Raw genomic sequence first — 19966 nt, forward strand, 5'->3', positions numbered from 1 at the left:
ACCCAGGTGCCCTGGGACTATAGTAATTTTTAAATGGAATATTTGTGGTGGTTGCATGAGGTAAGCTTGTGGGATATTAGCAAATCTCTGCACTTCGTGAATGACTGCTTCTGCGTACAGCATTTGAGTTCGATGTGCAATTCGAGGCTAGGCTGACTCCACAACTTCAGTAATTTCATCACAGACCTTTTCTGCATAAAACACATTGTGATTAGAGTCTGGAGTGGGAGGGGATATTGGAAGTGTCTTCTCACTTTTCTGTCCTTGTGAAAATCAAACCCAGGTGCTCTTCAAGTTCTGTCTGACTCACCTTTCTCTGCACTCCTTTCACTCGAGGCCTTTATTCCCGAGGCTCCTCTGGGGACCGGCATGGAGTGACACCTGCAGACTGTCTCAGGAAGCTTAGGGAGTGAAATCTAAATCTTATGTCAAAAGGAAAAGAAAGGTATCCACTGTCCTCAAGTGGATAAATTAAAGATATCCAGTGTGGCCGTAGAATTCTGCCTTTTCCAGACCAAGAGATTTCTGAGTCCTTACTTCAGGCAATGCGCTGAATCTTAGGAGACTTAACTCTGGACCTCACGATATTGCATCACTGAGCAGAGGCCCCCAGCACAGCGTGGAGGCCTTGGTCTCTGTATCAGCCACAAATGAGATTACTAACAAGTGCCGCCAAATTTTCATCACTGAAATGGGCAGTAGATGTATGTTTTCTCCTAAAAGGAGAAAAGGAATCATCAGTGATGAAATAATTTTATACTGGACAATCTAGGAAATAACCTAACATGAATTTAAAAAATCAAAGCATTGCATTCTTTCTTCAGTAGAGTGGAATTTTTTTATTATGAGGGTGTTGTGCAGAATGTTTGAATAAAGCTTGTCCCCGATGCTAATAATAATAAATAGTTCTAACAATGGGAGAGGCAGTTTGCCATTTGGAAATCAGTTTTTACCGGAGTGATTAGAATATGCCCAACACTGTTTCTTTTTTTTTAAAAACTGCATTAAGGGGTGCCTAGGGTGGCTAGGTCAGTTAAGTGTCTGACTTCAGCTGAGGTCATGACATCACGGTTTGTGGGTTCGAGCCCTGCGTCTGGCTCTGTGCTGACAGCTAGCTCAGAGCCTGGAGCCTGTCTTTGGATTCTGTGTTTCCCTCACTCTATGACCTTTGCCTGCTTACACTGTCTCTCTCTCTCAAAAATAAATAAAAATATTAAAAAAAATTTTAATTAAAAAAATAAAAAACTGCATTAAATAATCTTCCTTGTATTAGTCAACTGAAACACATTTTCCAGATTGCAACAAAAGGAATACTACATTAATTCTAAAAGCTAACATTTGAGATTTTATATATCAAATTTTTTTTTTCCTCAGAGAGTGATGTGAAAAGCAACAGAAAATATTCGAGAATGAAGAATGTACTAAATAGCATGTTTTGGAATATGCAAATTTACCATTATTAATTAATTGAGTCCAGTTATCCTTCTTTGAAAGAAATATTTTTCCTCCAGATGCTATTAATTAAACCAAATAATAAACAGTAGACTAAGATAACTCCTGAGCAAAACACCATGACCTCCTGTTGTCCTACCAAAAAGGCATCAGTGAAATTTCTTGCGTCATTTTTGTCCAATATATGTTGAGGATCTAGGAAAGTTATTCTTATGAAAGCAAATAATTCATCTCTGTTCCTGAATACTGTCTTATGACTTTTCAGGAGGAACCCCAAAACTAGAAACATTGAAAAGCTGAAAGGATAAAAAAACAACAGAGTCAGTTAAATATACGCATATAATGCTTACAATAATGGGAAGGACCCATCATTTCTGAAAGCATTATGGAAAGAGCATTTCACTTAGACTTCAAGTTTGTCTCAACTAACTGGCAGACTGACCTGGACAACATGAATTCCTCATTGGAATTCAGTAACTTATGACGAATATTGATATGGTTTATGATAAGTTCTGTGTACCGAGAGTATTTTGTATATTATGTGAATGGTAATACATCTACTTAGAGGTTAGCTAAGACACGAAAACAATATGGGCTTTATGGTCAGAGCTATTAAACCAAACGTTTTTCTTGCTGACTCCTAGGTGATTTCAGGTCATACTATTCTAATTTTGCATAGCATACTTACTTTGCCACTGTTTCTTTGCAAGATCAGGATAATTATTTTTGTGATTTATAGCAGGCTTACTGTCCCAAAGAGCAGCACTATGTAATTCTAATATTTCCTAATGCTTAAAAAGTTTAGGGAGGACTTTACTACTTGCTAAATTTTGTGTTTTTCTCAGTGTATTCATGTGCTTGAGAGATAAGGTCTATTCCATATTTTATAGAATTCTCTGTAGGGCCCCTAGCCATTCATGACCTAATAAATACCAAACATAAAAGGCACACCTAAAGTTAGACATAGTTGCCTGATCCAGGGTTTCCCCCGAATCTGTACATAGAGTAAACCTGTACTTAGAGTAACAGAACCTAAATTATTCCAAAGTGAAATACTAACAGCTGTTAGTTGTGCTGTTGGAAATGGGAACTATTTGACACGGCTCTTTTTTTTTTTTTACATTCTAGAAGACGGCAACTTCATCACTCGCAAATATTAAAAATTGGATTGTAGCACTATTGTGAACTTAAATGGCTCAGAGTAATGTTAAAGTTTTAGTTAGTACTTTTTTAGTACTTGATAGTTCTCCTTTGTTTAAATTCACTCTTCTCAGTGAATTCCACTGAGTGTTCCTTATTCATTTATGGCTTATCCTATAGTTCATGTATAACTAGCGGTATAGGTAAAACATGAATGGCCAAAATTGTAAAAGATTACTGAAGTTATATACTGAACTACTGATTGGTGTGATTCATAGTCTATGCATTATAAGTAAGCTATTTGATGCAGTGATGTGTGATGGGAGAATTATCAACTGTGTTAACAAGCAGGATGGTGACATCTCTGTACTCAGAATGTTTCATAAAGTATATATTTTTGAAACGGCAATTCTCTAACAAATACTGTTTCATGGTCTCTCAGATAATCTAGTGTACCTAAGAAGAGGTAAAATTGAGGAGGGAAGATACAGTTACTGCAATCCTAGGGCCTCCAGGGAGCTTCACATTTTCACCAGTCAAGGTTAAGTCTCAGGAATTGAGTGCCTTGGTAGTCAAACCGTTTCCCAAGCAACACTGACACAATGCCATTAGCAACAGAAGCATTCATTACTGTTTTGACCTCAAAAGGCTTGCCTACAAGAGAATTCATTAATCAGATTAGGAGCACACATATACAGTATTAAACCAGTTCTGGGCTGATTGGGACAAACTCTTAAGAAAAGTTTTCATAGAGAAGCAAAATTATTGGTAATCATGCCTTCTTAGAAGAGGTGAGATTTGAATGGACCTTTAAAAATACCCAGAATTTGATTAAAAGATTACCACAAGCCAAACTAAAAGTATATATCAAAGAAAATCTACATTTGGCTCAGTTAAAGAAATTAACTAATTATTTAATTAATCAATTAATGCCAGGCGAGGGACGTTTCGGTATAGGTGTGTGTGTGTGTAGCAGGTGCTAATGCAGAACTCCTGAGTAAATACCAACCTACAAGGCTACAATCAAATCTGAAAGATTTAAAATAGAATATCTAGACAATTAAAATGATTCTACTTGAAATGACTTCAGAGCCTCTTGTTTTAGCCTCTTTTGTTACTGAGACCTGTTTGTCTTAGCATCATTGAAAACTATTTGATGATTAAATATGCATCAGTGGATGTGCATTTCTTTTTATGTAAAGAGCATTCTGGTTGCTAAGATTCTACCTTAAATGTGGAGGCTGAGGGGAATTTCTGTAGAGAATATGCTTTCTTGTTAATACATAAATGTGAAGGTGTGTGAGATGCTAGGTACACAAAGCCTTGAGAAATTAACGTTTGTTAAGAGCTCAGCACTGGGGAAGGAATAGATGTTTTTCTATATGTATTTTCTCAAAACTTCTGAAAGCCTCCCTATGTTTACGGGAACTGCTAATTTAGCATAAATCCCTGAGCTTTCTGTTTCTTCTTTGTGTTCATCTCGTAGTTGTCTGCCTTTGACCATTTTTCTTCACATTAGTACCTGTATCAGTGAAGATAATATTCAAATGAGTGAATTTTTAATAAGGAATGGACTCAATTTATTAAGGAAATGAGAAGGCTTTTGACCTGAAGATGAGTTTTTGGATTATTCATCTCATGTATTTATGAATATAATATGGGATTAACTGTATTATTATTATTATTATTATATTTTATTTTGAGAGAGAGAGAGGGAAAGAACACATGAGCAGGAAGAGAGATAGAGGGAGAGAGAAGATCTTAAGTAGGCCGTGTGCCAATGTGGGACTCGATCCTATGACCCTGAGATCATGATCTGAACCAAAATCAATAGTTGGATGCTCAACTGACTGAGCCACCCAGGTGCCCCAACTCTATATTATTTAAAGAGATCAGAAAAATACTTATTACTGAAGAACTCTTCCAGATTAAAGGAGGCAAAAAGAGACATGACAACTGAATGCAATGCATGATCCAGGAAATTCTTTTGCTATTTAGGACATTAATGGGACAATGACAAAATCAGAAAAAGATCAGTGTATTAGATACTATTATCATGTCATTATTAGTTTCCTGAGTTTTGAACATTGTACTCTTAGTATGTGAGAGAATGTTTTTAAGGACCATATTGAAGTCTTTAGGAATAAAGAGAGAACATCTCTACAAAGTATTTACAATCATTTAAAAAAAAGACAGTAAAAAAGAGAAGGCACATGTAAAATGTTGACATTTAGGGAATCATAGTAAAGAGTAGGCTATTGGGAATTATTTGTAATTTCTTGGAATTTTCCTCCAGGACTAAAATTAAGTATAAATAATTAAAATGTAGCCTTTGTTGGCTTCTTTCACATGAAAAATAAGACGTGGTTTAATTAAGTCTATGCACCTCTGTGAGACTCAAAGCTCTGTATGAGATGCTGGCATTCTGTATTCTATTATCTGCATGTACATTCTAAAGTTCATAAGGTGGTTAAGCTGAATCTTCTCATAATTTCCAGGTTTCACTGTGAGAGAAGGCAATTCCTTTTAATAAGGAAAATTAAAATTAGTTCCTTAAAGCTTTTGACACTTAATGTTCAAGGTCAAAAAAAATTCAAAGAACCTTTATTCTCCCTGTTGAAAGTATGAGACTTTGCCTTCTCTCAGAGCATTTTCTTTAGAAGACTTGTAAGTACTTTCTCGTATTTTTGAATCATCTCGTATTTTTGAATCATATGTATGTATATAATGATATGATTATATACATACGTATGTATATATATATACACATATATATATCATATATATATATCATATATAAGTCCTTATAAAAGTTAGGTAGGTCTTTTGTCAGCTTTATGACCTAGCAATGGCTTTCACAGGGACCTGGGAGCCATCTGTTTGGAATATAAACATCAAGGAAGAAAGTGCCCTTTTCTCCCAGTTTCTGTGGGAGGCTAGGAGCCTATCTTTGGTGAGTGGCCTACTCCAAGTTGCAAAACTACATCCTATCATAATGATATGAGAGCTTTATTATTCTTTTGTATACAGATAATTAACACAGATGGCCACCCCAATCACTGGGTGAATCTAGGATGAACTATATATGACAAATGGTGCTGCCAAGCCCTCTTAGTTATTGAAGACAAATTATTATTTATCCTAAGAACATTATTTTAAGTTTATTTGTTCACTTGAGAGACAAAGAGAGCACGAACAAGAGAGATGTAGAGAGAGAAGGAGAGAAAGAGATTCCCAAGCAGGCTCCATGCTGTCAGTGCAGAGCCCAGCGCAGGGCTTCAACGTAATGAACTGTGAGATCACGACCTGAGTAGAAACCAAGAATTGGGTGTTAACCAACTAAGCTACCCAGGCACACCCCTCCTTGAGAACATTTTTATAATGGGTTGTATCTACTTGGTTATATAAAAGGGTGGGATTTCATTACGTCTTTATAATTTTTTAGTGGATTGTCTGGGATGTGCATCCCATTTTAGTTTTGATTCTTACTGAATAATAACACTTTCTTTTCCTGTTACCTTTGTGGAAAGGAGGATTTCCGGGTTGGGAGAAGATTTTTAGTTCTGTTTCTCTGACAAATTTAATAAACAATTCTTGAGTTTCCACTATATGTTTACATCATGCTAAGTGTGGTTGAGGGATTGATGAATAGAAAACAGTCTCTTTTGCCAAGGATGAATTCAGACTACAGACAAAAGACTACTCAAAAATTTTTGAAGTAAATAATTACCAAGAGGTGTAACCAAGCTTCCACATTAGTGTTATATGTACTAATTTCTAGGCACACATATTGTTGTAGCATGTAGTAGGTACTCCATAAATATTTCATGAATAAAGTAGATACATGAATTTGTGCATGACTAAAGAAAATAAAAATGATCAACCACGTTTCTTAGAAGAGTTGGCACATACGCTAACTTACAGAAAGATAAGGAGAGAGACGGTTGCCAAAATTGCCCACATCTTTTCATGGTGGAATTTGTGGTGACAAATGACATTGGTGACATGTGACATATGGTGACAGTGACATTACTCTTTGTGTGTCAGTCCCTAGGCCCAGCACTTCTTCCATTTGCATTTTTCTCATTTTTCTAAGAAGGCACAAGAGACAGGGGAGGACTTTCTGAATCTGACTGATAACCAGAAATAGGAAACCTGAATAAACTAAGGCAACCTAGGTGTTGGAAATGGAGCAGCATGACCCTTGCTAGTGTTAACATGAAATTCAAAACAACAAAATAAGTCTCTTCTGAGCAACTGTTGTCATTTCGTGTAAGGCTAAGCCTTCCTTGGAGAGGATACTGGTGAAAGTTAGATTCTGCTCACGTTCAGTTGTTACATTAATATAATATTCTGTCTATGGATCCTGGACTGCATAAAATTCTTTTATGACAAATGTGACTCTGAACTCTCTTATGTTTACATTTAAAAAATTTACATTTTAGAACACAGTAGTAGAATATGAAGGGCCATGGAAATCACTTTGTCTTTCAGGGAATAGCCATAGCCCAGTCATGTAATTGTGGAGAACATTAATTTAGCGTTGTAAGACCTGAACGTTTTTTATTCTATTCTATAGCATGAACAGGGGAGAGGGGCAGAGGGAAAGAGAGAGAATCCTAAGCAGGCTCCGTGCTCAGCACAGAGCCTAACTTGGGACTCGATCTCTAGACCCTGGTATCATGACCTGAGTTTAAATCAAAAGTTAGACACTCAATGAACTGAGCCACTCGGGTGCTCCTGAACTTCCATTAAATACTGGCACCAAAGTTTGAAATATATTTAAGTTACATGGCAAAATAACTTATTAAGGTGAAGTAATACTCCAAAATGGTCCAAAATGGTAGCTAAAATATCAATTATTTTAATGCAGAATTGGTTTAATGAATGTTTGTACCTATTTGAGTGGTTTGGGATTACTAGATAGGGTCAGTGATGGGGGAGAAGTTGTCATTTTTCTCTTTGAACAAAGGGCAGTTTTCCTATGATTAGTGAAGTCACCTAAAAGACTACTTGATTCTTAAAATGAATGATAATGTGAGGAATGCTTTTTCAAAAAGTTGTTGACAAGTAGCCAAGACACACATGAGCAACATACAGCAACTTTATCTAGGTGAAATATGATTCAGTATATTTATAACACTATTGTTATTATATTGTTTGAATTCTTTTTTGAAAAACATTTATTTATTTGTTTTTAGGGAAGGGAGGGACACGGAGAAGGAGAGAGATAATCTCAAGCAGGCCTCGTGCTTGAGGATACACATTCAAGATTGTTGGCAACAGAGCATGTGGTCTTTTAAGCAAAGAATGAGATGGAGTCTTCTAATATTAGCTTTTTTAAAGAAACTTGACCTTGGAAAATAACATTAGAATTGCAACTTTTGTGAACTATTGGTGGGGATATAAATAGCTGCAGTCACTATGGAAAACTGGAAGGAGATTCCTCAAAAAAAATAAAAATAGAAATATATTATGAATCAGTAGTTTCACTACTGGGTATTTATCCAGAGAAAATGAAGCACTAATTTAAAGATATATGCACCCCTATGTTTATTACAATGGGCCAAGAAATGGCCAAGAAATGGAAGCAACCCGAGTCCATCAATAGACAAAAGGATGGCACAAAAACAGACACATAGACCAATGGAATAGAATAGAGAACTCAGAACTGGGCCCACAAATGTACGACCAATTAATTTTTGACAAAGCAGGAAAGAGTATCTGATGGAAAAAAAGACTGCCTCTTTAGCAGGTGGTGCTGGGAGAACTGGACAACAACATGCAGAAGAATGAAACTAGACCGCTTTCTTACACCATACCCAAAAATAAACTCAAAATGGCTGAAGGACCTGAATGTGAGACAGAAACCATCAAAACCCTCCAGGAGAAAGAAGGAAAAAACCTCCTTGACCTCAACCACAGCAATTTCCTACTTGACACATCCCCAAAGGCAAGGGAAATGAAAGCAAAAATGAACTATTGAGACCTCATCAAGATAAAAAGCTTCTGCACTGCAAAGGAAACAATAAAAAAAATGAATAGGTAACCAATGGAATGGGAAAAGACAGTTGCAAATGACATATCAGATAAAGGGCTAGTATCCAAAATCTACAAGGAACTCACCAAACTCCACACTCAGAAAACAAATAACCCAGTGAAGAAATGGGCAGAAAACATGAACAGACACTTCTCCAAAGAGGACATCCAGATGGCCTACAGGCACATGAAACGATGCTCAACATCACTCATCATCAGGGAAACACAAATCAAAACCACACTGAGATACCACCACACACTGGTCAGAGTGGCTAAAATAAACAAATCAAGAGACTATAGATGCTGGGGAGGGTGTGGAGAGACAGGCACCCTCCTACACTGTTGGTGGGAATGTAAACTGGTGCAGCCACTCTGGAAACCAGTCTGGAGGTTCCTCAAAAAACTATCCATAGAACTTCCCTATGATCCAGCAATAACACTGCTAGGGATTTACCCAAGGGATACAGAAGTGGTGGTGCATAGGGGCGCATGTACCCCAATGTTCATAACAGCACTGTCAACAATAGCCAAAGCACGGAAAGAGCCTAAATGTCCATCACCTGATGAGTGGATCAAGAAGATGTGGTATATATACACAATGGAGTATTACATGGCAATGAGAAAGAATGAAATCTGGCCATTTGTAGCAAGGTGGATGGACCTCAAGGGTGTCATGCTAAGCGAAGTAAGTCAGGTGGAGAATGGCAGATACTATATGTTTGCACTCATAGATCTAACAGGAGAACAGGAGAAACCTAATGGAGGACCAGGGGTAGGAGAAGAGGGAAAGAGAGTTGGAGAGAGAGAGGGACGCAAAACCTGAGAGACTATTGAATACTGAAAAGGAACTGAGCATTGAAGGGGGAGGGGGGGGGGGAAGGGGGTGGTGGTAATGGAGGAGGGCACTTGTGGGGAAGAGCACTGGGTGTTATATGGAAACCAATTTAACAATAAACTATTTAAAAAAATAGACAAAAGGATAAGGAAGAAGTGCTATAGCTATACAATGAAATACTACTCAGCCATAAAAAAGATCTTGCCATTTGCAATAACATGGATGGACCTAGATGTTATTTTGTTAAGTGAAATAAATTAGAGAAAGACAAATACCATATGCTTTCACTTATATGTGGAATTTAAGAAACAAAACAAATGAGTAAAGGTGAGAGAGAGAGAGAGAGAAAAGAGAGGCAAACCAAGAAATAGACTCTTAAATATAGAGAACGAACTGGTATTACCAAAAGGGAGGTAGCTGGGAGGTGGGTGAAACAGATAAAGGAGATTAAGGGGTGCAAACGGCTAGTCATAAGTCACAGAGATGAAAAGTACAGCACAGGGGATAGAGTCTATAATATTGTAATAATGTTGTTGACAGATGATGGCTACAAAAAAAACCCCCTTGAATTTAGAAAATAACATTAGGATTGTAACAAGAATTGCAGAAGGGTTTAGTAATTTAGGAAGACATTATGGTTAAACTTATTACAGAGAAGTAAAAATTAAAATAAGAATTTGAGGCTGTGAGTACAGAGTTTCTCAGGTGTGAACCACTATATATAAACTAGATAAAGTGGATATGGCATGTTTTAGGCAAAGAACAAAAATTAGAAAGGTAAATTTCAAGAAAAAATGTAGACATAGGCTAGGGAGAAGTATGGAAAAGATATCTCATAGGTGAAAAACATGGAACAGTAGTACAGAGGTCAAAGTGAGAAAAAATGAAGGTATAAATAGTAGAGAGATTAATCTGGTTAATACAGAAGCAAAACTAGGAATGTTAGGAAACAACTGGGGTTGGGCATCTGGAATTAGGTGAAGGATTTATTGAAAGATCTCTGGGTGCCTGGATGGCTCAGTCTGTTAAGCGTCAGACTAAAGTTCAGGTCATGATCTCACAGTTTGTGGGTTCGAGCCCCATGTTAAGCTCTGTGCTGACAACTCAGAACCTGGAGCCTGCTTCAGATTCTGTGTCTCCCTCTCTCTCTGTTCCTGTCTCTCATGCTCTCTCTCAAAATTAAGTAAAGTTAAAAAAATTTTAAAAATAAGATGACCTTGTTCTTCTGAGGAATTAACCTGTCATGGGCCTTTGAGTATTGGAGAAAGGCCATAAAATAACATCAAAAGATCAGAAAAAGCAAGTCCCACTTTTTTAGTTAATAATAAGTCAGTTGCTCTGAGTCACATATCTGTAAAATTGAGATTCAAATAACATCCCTATTTTCCTCTGGGAGTGGTTGTAAGGAATAAGTGATATTCTTGCAGTCCTTAGTAAACTACAAAGTACAATACAAATAAAAGATGAGATGATGATGATGATGATGATGTTGCCAATGGAAAAAAAGTAATGATTTTCTCTTTATTATATCTCCCACTTTGGTTTTCAAACTTAGAATTTATGAAATTTAGCAGAACTCAATTTCAATAATCTGCTCTTTAAAACTTAAAAATCGATCGCTTCTCGGCCTTTTGGCTAAGATCAATTGTAAAACTTAAAAATTGAAATCTCCTTCCTCCCTTCCTTTCTTCCTTCTTTCCTTCCTTCCTTCCTTCCTTTCCTCCTTCCCTCCCTCCCTTCATCCTTCCTTTCTACCATCTATCCATTATCTATCTATCTATCTATCTATCTATCATCTATCTATCTATCTTATTCCACAATCAAGAACTGATAAAATCTTTGAAGTGGAAATTAAAGAAATCTGATCCAGTATTTGGTGTAGCTCTGTAATTTTGCAAATAAAAAATGTAGAGACTAAATTCTTACATAAATTCACACAGCTAATTAATGACAGATAGTTCTGGGTCTCAATTGCTGGGACCATACTCTTGACTGTGTCTTTTGTACACACTGTTTTGAATAAAAATTAAAATTTTCTGGAGTAAGACTACGATCATGATTCAGTTCCTTCATAATGAAATATTCAGGATATGGAATATGTGCATAGAGTATGGAATATGCAGATCAAAGGGACTGAAATAAAGGATACATATCATAAATATTTCAGGATAAAATACCATCTGAAATAATAGAAATATGTTTACTAATATTTTTATATATCCAAATTTAAATGAAACTAAAAATTAAATTTAAAACAGCTTGCCTAGCTTTGAATTCTATCTAATTACTTCATTATACATATATGAACCATTTTTAAATATGTGCATGCTAATAAACCTATCAGGGTAAGACTGATGTAGAAAATTATAAATAAGTATGAAATTAACATTTATTTTTTTACTCCAGTATAATTTGATATGGCCTCTTAAGATTGAGAATATGGAGATTTCTAATAATTGGCAAAGGTCTGGGTCCTGGAAGAAAATGTTGCTTGGAAGCTTTAGTCATCAAGATTTTCATATTTAAAAGAAAAATTAGCACACTCAGGAGTGGAAGTATGACAGAAGAGCCAAACCCACTCATTATCTTTAAGTAGAAGTAACTATCAAAATAATAGAAATCTCTGTGATTGCAAATAGGAAGAACCAGCAGCTTTGAATGCAAAAAACATGAAGGCATTGCTCAGAATACTTGCCCTATCTTATAGTCAACCATCTATTTTGTAATTAAAATAAATTCAGTCCTACATGGTATTCTCGCTTTAGTTGAACTGCTTCCCCTTCCCTCTTTTCATTTCTCAGGTCAATCTGTTTTATCCAAAGGCTGAGGATGGGGAGGATTTTTCTTCATGTTAAATAAGGATTAGTCTTGATATTTCAGAGAAATACAACATGTTTTTCTCAATGTGAAATCTACACTTTCACAATAAAAAGAATTGTGTTGTTTGCTAAGATGCCCCGTGATCTGTGTGTGGTTGTTCAAATAAGTGTCACACCAAGAATTTCAAGGTTCTTATACAACGCCAAGTTTTTACTCTTCCACTTTCCTAAAAAGGTTTCACTGGAGTCTCAGTGCCATGAAGAGAGCATTGTCTTTTTTTTTTTAAGTTTTATTTATTTTTGATACAGAGAGAGACAGAACATGAGAGGGGGAGGGGCAGAGAGAGAAGGAGACACAGAACCAGAAGCAGGTTCCAGGCTCTCAGCTAGTTGTCAGCACAGAGCCTGAGCGGGGCTCAAACCCACGAATGTGAGATCTGACCTGAGCTCAAGTCGGAGGCTTAACCGACTGAGCCACCCAGGTGCCCTGAGAGCGTTGGTTTTTTACTTGAGTGCTGTGTGCAGATCCTAGCAAGTGACTCACCTCTTCAGTCCTTAGGTTTTTCCTTTTAAGCCAAGAGAAATACGTAAAATGTTCAATTGTGATGAGTTAAAAATGAACAGATACACAGCTCCAAACATATACTTAAAATTCACTGCCTGGCTGGCATTCCTCATGTTTTCCCACTCTCATTCACTGACAAGCTTTCTTATTTGTTCCTGTCTGGGTTTTTTTTTTTTTTTTTTTTTTTCTTTTAGAGAGAAAGAGCATGTGAGCAGGGGAGAGAGGCAGAGGGGGAGAGAGAGACGGAGAGAGAGGGAGAGAGGGGGGAGAGAGAGAGGAGAGAATCTTAAGCAGGCTGCACACTCAGCATGCAGCCTAATGTGGGGCTCAATCTCATGACCCTGGCATCATGATCTGACCAAAATCAGGAGTTGGATGCACAGTTGTCTGCTACTGACTTTTAACTATGTATCTGGGATATACCCCATTCTAGTAGATTTGCTCAAGAAAGAAATATTTCTCTTTCCTTTTTGTGTTGGAATGAGTATGAATGAGGAACTAGTTTAATCGATCAAACTGAACAATTTTTTATATATTGCCTTTTTAATAACAATATTTCCTCAAGTTTTCTACAAGTTGCCATCATATTCTAGATTTACTTTTTAGTTTATCATTCATTGTCTGCAAAGAATTTAAATTTGAAAGCAAGGATTCTATTTTTAGTCCCCTCCTCCACTGTGGAATTGACAATGTTTAGAACAGTGCCTGGCACTAAACAAATTTCAATTAGTGAATAGGGACATCTGGGTGGGTCAGTCGGTTAAATGTCTGTCTCTTGGTCTTAAATCAGGTAATGATCTCATGGTTTCTGGGATGGAGTCCTGTGTTGGGCTTAGCACTGACAGCATGGAGCCTGCCTAGGATTCTCTCTCTCTTTGCCCCTCCCCTGGTCATCTGTGCATTCTCTCTCTCAAAATAAATAAACAAATAAATATGCAAATAAATTATTGAAAAATCTTGTGAACATTTTATTTTTGGAGAGTCATTCCTAATAACTTAGAATTTGGAGAACCGACTGACTGTATGTACCAAATTCTGTCATTTTGTAAATAAGTAAATTGAGACCCAGAGGGTTCAGATTGAGCCAGGGTCATACAGCTTTTTCCTAACAGAGCTGCAATCTGGACTTATGTCTGCTGCTTCACAATGCCCTTTATGCCAGATGGCTTAATGCCATGATACTAAGTGTTTTGTACACAGCGACTTCACTCCTCTGCATGGCATGGCTTTGGATTCCTGGAACACAATTTCAAATAGTCCTGTCTGGGCAGGCAGTAATGAAAACTTTCTTGAACCAAGTCTTGAACTTTTGAATAGTCTAAAAGGGGCAGCTACAAAGCACAAAATAAAGGGCCATATTTCTTTGCATGGAAAGTGGCAATTCGTTTCAGAGCCATCTTTTCAATGGCATCCACACTTAACAGTGTTACTGTCAAATAGGCTCTTTTTCTAAAACAAAAATGAGAGGGAAAGACAGAGACAGAGAGAATCCAATCAGGCCATATATATTTATTTATATATTATATATTAATATATGTTATATGTATATTAAGTGTATTTCTTTATTGTGGGAGAGACAGAGAAAGTATATGTGCATAGGGGAGGGCAGAGAGAGATGGAGAGAGAGAATCCTAAGCAGGCTTCACTCTGTCAGCTCGGAGCCCAGCTCGGGGCTTGAACTCACAAACGGTGAGATCATGACCTGCAGGTGCTCAATGGATTTTCATCAAAAATCAATTAAGCAAGATGCAAGTTTTTGCCTAGTTCAGTGCTTTGGAGCAGAGATGTGTAAACTTGACCATTGGAACAGATAAGGCATTTGTTTTTATTTATTTTTACTGACCATTATTACTCTGTTCATTGAAACTATCCCATGTGTATAAAAGAGAATGGGAGAATGGCTCTTTTCAAGATAAGCACTGATATTCCTTGTGACCAGAAAAGTAACTTCCACTTCATTCATCACTTTATCTAAGGCATATATGGAAATCAGAAAATGGACAAAATTTGAAAGATAACAAATTCTGATTTTTTTATTAATATAAATGGGTTCTTAGGAGAATTATATACAAATTCTAGATGCTGGAGGTTAAAATATCCCCAGAGTCTTCATGATTCAGACAGAGTGGTAGAATGCTCGTGTCTAAGACCCCTTCCCTAGGTCTGGTGGAATTCACTCAATGCTGAAATAAGCTGCTAGTTATGTGGTGCCAAGATCTCTCACAATCTTTTTACTCATGCTTGAAATTCCACCAAGAGACATTCATTTCTCTGTGCTTTTATGACCTAATTTTTAGAGGAAGCACTTGGAGTTGGTTGTAAAAAAATCAGTATTTGAAGTTACAAGATCTATGTTTGAACCTCAGCTCCTTTAGGCAGAATTTCAGCTTCCTCAGTAATAATACCTAATCCAGAGGGCCACTAGAAGAATGAAATAAGATAGTTTATGGAAAAGCCCCTAGTTAATGTAAATTTTGTAACATTTTTAAAGAATATTAAGGTGATTTAACTTCTAATTTTTGTTAAGTGCCCCTGTCAAAATAACTCCACAGAGTAGGTATTATCTCTTTTAATAAGTGAATAAAGAGATGCAGAGAACTAAAATACCCTTCCACAGATACTGAAATAGTGAAAGACTAAGTGGGAATTAAATTCAACACCTGGCTTACTCATGGCACTCCCCCAAAAAGGACTTTGTCCAAAAGCAGACCTGGCAGATTGGTACTTATTCTAAAATGAGGTCTTCTAGAGGAAGTGTCTAAGTCTGGTTAACAAGGACAAGATGCACTGGTTGGAGACTCCTATAGCTGCTCTCATTTAGGTTGGATAACCCCGGGGTAGGTATTATTCTGAGAGATTTTTAAAGGCTATACATTAAAATAAGGCCAGGATAAAAGCTAAGGTTATTAGTTAGAAAAGACTGAACTCTGTGCCCTCCAAATGGACAGAACATAGGTGTAGGGGTAGATAAGATAGAGGTGGTTGATTTAGGAAATAATGTATCGGTTAGAGAGATCTGACTGTTCTAGAGTTTGTTAACTCTCCTCACTTGCTACTCTCTCCAACTGACCTATCCCACCAACCCACATACACATAAATACACACACACACACACACACACACACACACACACACACACACACACACACCTACAACATATAAATAACTTCTATCTTCAAAAAGAAGAAAGAATTGATTTAGCAGACTTCTAATCTTTCATTTCATGAGCAAAGTGCTCTCCGGGGGAAAGAGTTGGCTTTATTTCAATAGAGTTGAGTCTTATATCACTTTTTGTCTAATGTATTTTTTTTCTGTTAAGTTTTCCTTGAATTTTATTTAGGTTCCTCTCTCCTATCTATGACACTGTGTGTGCTACCATTCTAGCTCTCTTCACTCTTTAGTCTATCACTGATCCACTAGCTGTATTCCTGGCTGAAATAGATGGATAGATAAATGATAGATAGAGGATAGATAGATAGGCAGACAATAGATATTTTTTCCCTTGAGGTCAAGGACTTTGTCTTATATAACTTTGTATTTACAGATTTACAGAGTCTGGCACATAGAAATTCTTCCACAAATTATTATTGAATGAATGAGTAACAAAATAAATAATAAAAATTCTCTTGCTTTTTTAAGACTGATTTTACTCATTTGTTCATTTATTCAGTTATTTATCCATTTATCTACTGAACAATCATCACTTAAACATGTTCTTTTGCAACATGTGAGAGTTATAAAGAAAAAAATGAGAAGTACCAGTTCTTAAGAGTTTACTTTTTCATCTTCAAAAGACAGAGGTAACATTACCAAATTGTCAGGTACATAGAATGACACCCTTATGCCTTATTTAAGTGGGAAGATGGGAGCTTGAGTGTGTACCTCCTGATTTCATCATACATCATTTTTTTAATTAAAAATTTTAAATGTTTACTTACATTTGAGAGAGAGAGACAGAGCATGAGCAGGTGAGGGGCAGAGAGAGAGAGAGAGTGGGAGACACAGAATCCAAAGCAGGCTTCAGACTGAGCTGTCAGCACAGAGCCCAACATGGGGCTTGAGCTCATAGGCCAAGAGATCATGACCTAAGCCAAAGTTGGAGCCACCCAGGTGCACCTCTTTTTTTTTTTTTCAAGTAGGCTCCTTGCCTAACATGAGACTTGAACTCATGACCCTGAGATCAAGAGTCACATGCTCTCCCAACGGAGCCAGCCAGGCACCCTTCATCCTACATCTCTAACCAAACTACAGGACTTGTCCTGAGCTGAGTAGTAACCAGGCCTGCTGTTTAACTGGATGATATAAGAACTTGGATTCAAGAGAGGGAAAAAGAGACTGATAGAGAATCTCCCTCTTTTGTGTTGGATGAGAGTTTGGAGGCAGTGGGCAGAGACCCAAGGGGTAAGGATTTGAGAACTACTGGTTTGCAGAGATTTGTGAATTCCCAGGGAAAGGTTATTTATCTTCCCAATTGAGCATTCCTGAGATGACAGTGGCTCTCCCTGGTCCTCCATGAGGTGCAGGAGTGCTTAGCAGATGCAGTGCGTTCCTTCTGACACTGGTGTAGAAGAACACCAAGCATTGACTGCTGAAAAGACTGAGAAACAAAGAGACTTCATTTAGGCTCTAACTAGGAGGATTGTCTTTTCACCATCTGGAAAATCTCTGATGTATTTTTGCCAGACGGCTGTTTCTCCCTTCATTTTCAAGACTGTTGGTACCCAAGGCACCTCAGCAACTGGAACTTAACCCCCAGGGAAGAGACAAACAAAATCGAGTCAAACAAAGGAGTGTCAGAACCCAGAATGAGGAGAATCAGGAGATACAAAAACTCAGAGACTTCTAACAAAGCTATTGTAGAAGTCCTCCCTGAGATCAGCAGAGCTCTCTTATATAATAGACAAAAATGTAGAAAAATGGGATGGGAAGCCTGAAAATATCTCTGCTTTCACCAAACTGTCTGAAATTGCAGTTAAAAATTATAGACCAGTCTTTCTGACTTAGATAAGAGCAAAGAATAACAAAAGCTTCTTGAACTGATCGTCTAAGTAGATCTTAAAAATCAGCCAATGAGTATAAATAAATCAACCAATTAATATAAATAGCATTATTTGATATCTGAAGTGCTTTTTTGGAACAGATAAGGTATAAAAATGTTATTTAAGTAGTGACAGAGCTAAGTTAGATTTCAAACTTGGTCTTGAACAAAAACGCACCCCATCCCCCAATAAACAAAATTGTAAGAACAATTAAGGGTATTTAAGCATAGTATGTACACACACACACAACCTTGGTGCATCTATAAAAATAGACAATGATTTGCAAATGAACAAACCAACAGACAAATAGAAGGAGCATCGATTCTCTATTAAATCCAATGAAATAAAGATGGGCAAGATAATAAATTTGGATAACAGATCCAGTAGACTATTTTTTTAATTTACTTTTGAGGAGGGGAGGGGTAGAGAGGGAGAGTGAGAATCTTAAGCAGGCTGTATGCTGTCAGTGTGAAGCCCAGTTCAGGTCTTGATGCAGGGCATGATCTCACTGAACCATGAGATCATGACCTGAGCTGAAATCAAAAGTCAGATGCTTAACCAACTGAGCTACCCAGGCACCACAGATGGAGAAGAGGAAGTCATTAAGTAGTAGAATCTTCAAATTAAAATGCTTCACCAAATTCTAGGCAAGATAGATTTAAAAAAAAAAAAGATATATTTGACTGTGGAAAAAAGGCCATTAGCTCAGAATTTTAAAATAAAACTACTGGTGATAAGAAGTGCATTGCAGAAAGATAAGCAGAGTGTTCATAAGCTAAGGGCTGATGGCCATCATAACCCTATTCCTATGCACATCAAAATTATAGACTTAAAAAAATAATTGTGTATACTCAAGAACCTCTGAGTTTTGCCTTATGATCAGCAGGAAATGAGGGGGGTCTCTGGACACCTGAGTAGTGAAGATGATTCTTTGTGATGATCAGGAAGAGTAGAGATAGTGGACTTCATAATGTAAGCACACTTCAGAAACCCATGTGAAAGAGACTCGGATGTACATTTGGAAAAAGTCACCTAAAATATTTAGGATCTATAAATAGATTATAATATTTGTCCAGAGGAATCAAATATTAAATAACTCATCATAACTTGTAATTTTTAATTTCTAGTACCTAGTAACTGAGGTTCTGTTAATTATGCCAAGGGCTTATTTCCTCCCTGATACTAAGACACATTTTGAGATGATTCCAGGACTCCAGAAAGAGAAGGAAAAATCTTAAAAAGTTCTAGAGAGAAAAAATGGTTTTATACGACTATGTCAGTTACTTTTTCTAAAACTTAGTTCTTTAAAACTTACCCTATAATGCAAAACATTAACTTATTTTATAGTAAGTATATAATAATAATTTATTTGAATTGAATATGGATTAAATATGAAAAGTGTGTGTGTTACTAAAATGAATTCCAACCACCAAAGGACAGCCAAAGACAAATGTTTTAATTTATAATAAAATAACATTTAATTTGTTGGAATTTTATACAAAATAGACTTTGTCAGATAGCATTTGAGCTCTTGTTGCAAATAGTAAACATGCAAAAGGAATTTAGTACAAGAATTAAAGCAGACATAATGTTACTAACTAGACTATCTTTAAATCAAGAAAGCACCACCAAAACAATCATATTCTTGCTTTACACAATACATTTCTTTTATATTTCTTTATAGATTTTTTTACATATGGTTTTATTGGCTTCAGTTTTATAATCTTTGGGATTGAAGACACAGTATGCATATTAAGAAACTGACATAATCAAAGTGTTGATTTCTTTGTAAATTTACCTATATTGGAAAAAAATATATACAAGAATATACATGGAATTTCACCCTGTACCTACTCATTGCCAGAAGTAGTCTAGGAGTCCTAAAGAGAATCCATTTGACCATCTGTTTCATAAGCCACATCCTTCCATCATTGAGTATCAAGAGATAACACCAGTATGTTAAGAAATTTTACACTGGACATTTCGGGCTCAGGACCTATCCATTTTGTTCCATGTTCTCATTGGATGCTGCCTTTAAAAAATTTAAACATGATTTTAGATAATAGGAAAGGAAGCT

General features: G+C 36.6%; 1 non-coding gene across 1 annotated transcript; it reads right to left on the reverse strand.

Moving 5' to 3' along the window:
- Positions 1-16995: 16995 nt before the first annotated feature.
- On the reverse strand, positions 16996-17068 carry TRNAK-CUU. Its single transcript has one exon. It is a non-coding gene; the product is annotated as a tRNA-Lys (tRNA).
- Between the last annotated feature and the right edge of the window lie 2898 nt (positions 17069-19966).

Source organism: Suricata suricatta, chromosome 7 (assembly GCF_006229205.1).
Source record: "Suricata suricatta isolate VVHF042 chromosome 7, meerkat_22Aug2017_6uvM2_HiC, whole genome shotgun sequence".
Taxonomy (NCBI): domain Eukaryota; kingdom Metazoa; phylum Chordata; class Mammalia; order Carnivora; family Herpestidae; genus Suricata; species Suricata suricatta.